Here is a 2374-nt window from a genome sequence, read left to right on the forward strand (position 1 = left end):
CACAAAATGGCGCCTTTGCGCACGCGGTTACAGCGGCACCAAATCTGGCGGCGCCCGTGACCGTAGCAGCACCGGTGAATTGGGACCTCTTTATGATGCAAATAAAGGCGCTCATGGTCCAGCAAGTGAAGACCTGAGGAATGAATTGGGGAACCGGATGGAGGCTCAGAATGAGCAAATGGGGGCAATGAGGGACGAATTGGGGGGCAAAATGGGCGAAATGGGGGGCGAAATGGGGGGCAAAATGGGAGAAATGGGGGAACGGCTAGACAAGAAATTTGAGGGGCTAGACAATAATTTTAAGGGATTAGACAAGAAATTTGAGGGGCTAGACAATAATTTTAAGGGATTAGACAAGAAATTTGAGGGGTTAGACAATGGGATAGAAGGGGTGAAACATGGGTTAACGGGGGCGGAAAATAGAATGGCTGCCCAGGAGAATCAGATAGAGGGGGTGAAAAATGGGTTAATGTGGTTAGAAAATAGGATGGAAGGCAAATTGCGGGAAATAGGGGAGCAATCCGCCCGAGAAATTAAACAAATGGGAGAGCAGATAGAGGAGGTGAAAATCGGAGTAGAAACCAAACTGGATGCTCAGAGGGATGAATTGGGACAGATGAGGGCGGCATCTACAAAAGAGAGGGAGGAGATGAAAGAGGAGATACGACGAGGTGTAAGTGAGGAGGTCTCGGGGGTACGCGAGGAGGTAAAGCGAGGTGAAAAGCGTATAGAGAAAGAGGTGAGAAATGGGACGGCAAAGTTACAAGGGGGAATAGAAGATCTGACGGAGGAGGTGGAACAGCTGACGGAGGGACAAAAAGAACTAACGGAGCAGGTTCAAAGGAACACTGCGGTACTAGGAGGGTTAAAAGCGACACAAAGAGACATCAAGGACGACTTAATCGCGACACAGAGGCAATGTCAGATGGTACGTGAGGGACTGACAACGAGGTTGGAAGAGGTGACAGAAGTAATGGAGACGGAGGACTGAGAGGTAAGGACACACATAGAGACGGTCAAAATAGCCTTAGAGGACGAACTTGAGGAGACGCACCGGGAAATAAAAGAGGTGAAGCAAAAATTACAGGAAGTGGAAGAAGAGGTGAGTGAAATTAAGAAGAGACGGACAGAAACTAAGAGGGAGATAAAGGAGGAAGTAATGGAATATGTACAAGGTCGGTGCTCAAATCGTGATGTTGTGCTCACCGACCAAATAAAGAGTTTGCAGGTGGTGAAGGAGGTGCGGAGACGAGGTGCCAAGGTGAGTGGCGATATACGAGGAAATGTACATGATGTGAGGGGAGCTTCAGTCGGCTTGGGGGTTGAATTGGATCCGGGTGTTCGTGAGAGGCCGTTGGTGAAGTGTGCGACAGGTACGGTGTGCGAAGGAGGAGGTGTGCGAGAATGTCCGACTCTGGGGTGTGTGAGGAAAAAGTGCGCGCCAAGGAGTGAGTGTGCTGTCGAGAGTGAGTCGGTCGTAGCGCGTGTGTGAGGGAGCACATGGAAGCGCGGTGTGGTGAGTGTTACGGAGGAAGTAACGAGAGAGTGTGCGCAAGAGGATGCGTGAGAAAGGTGTGTAACGGACGGGTGCATGAGGAAAGAGTGCGCTGTCAAAAGTAAGGGAGAATGCACACCTGTGGTGAGTGTTACAAAGGATGTAACGAGAAAGTGTACGCCGGTGGTGAGTGTTACGGCGGAAGTAACGGGAGAGTGTGCGCAAGAGGATGCGCGAGAAAGGTGTGTAACGGCCAGGTGCATGAGGAAAGAGTGCGCTGTCGAGAGTAAGGGTGAGTGCGCTGTCAAGAGTGGTGGTGAAAGTAGTGAGAGTGACACGGAGCGTGAGTTGGTTGTGACAGGTGAGAGAGGATGTACACCTGGAATGGAAGGATGCACACCTGGAATGGTAGAGCGTGTGTGGGAATGCACACTTGAATTGGTAGTGAGGCACGTGGTTGGGTGTGCGAGTGAGAGCACACCTGTGGTTGTCACAGAGGAGGTGACCGAGGAGGGGCGTGAAGAGGTGTGTTGGTGAGGTGTGCGAATGACGAATGTGTGCCAAGGTGTTCGGTGGTCAGGTGTGTGACCAAGTCTGTGAGCGGAATGAGTGCACCTGGGTGTGTAAGAGAAGGTGCAATGACGAGGAGCATGGGAACAGCTGGATGTATGAGCAAGGAACGGGCTGCGGGGTGTAAGCATGCAGGTGAGGCATCGACGGTAACCGGGTTAGCGGTTAGAGCGACTTATAGCCGAATCGGGCCCTCGGTGCGCGTCGGGCAGCTTCGCGTGCCGCGAGGACCAGCGGGGATCCGAACCACGGCGGGTTCGAAAGGACCGCCGTACGTGATCCACGCTGTGCCGCGCTTTTAACGGCCGC

The sequence above is a fragment of the Myxine glutinosa genome, unplaced genomic scaffold (genome assembly GCF_964187855.1).
Source record: "Myxine glutinosa unplaced genomic scaffold, kmMyxGlut1.1 SCAFFOLD_639, whole genome shotgun sequence".
NCBI classification, from domain to species: domain Eukaryota; kingdom Metazoa; phylum Chordata; class Myxini; order Myxiniformes; family Myxinidae; genus Myxine; species Myxine glutinosa.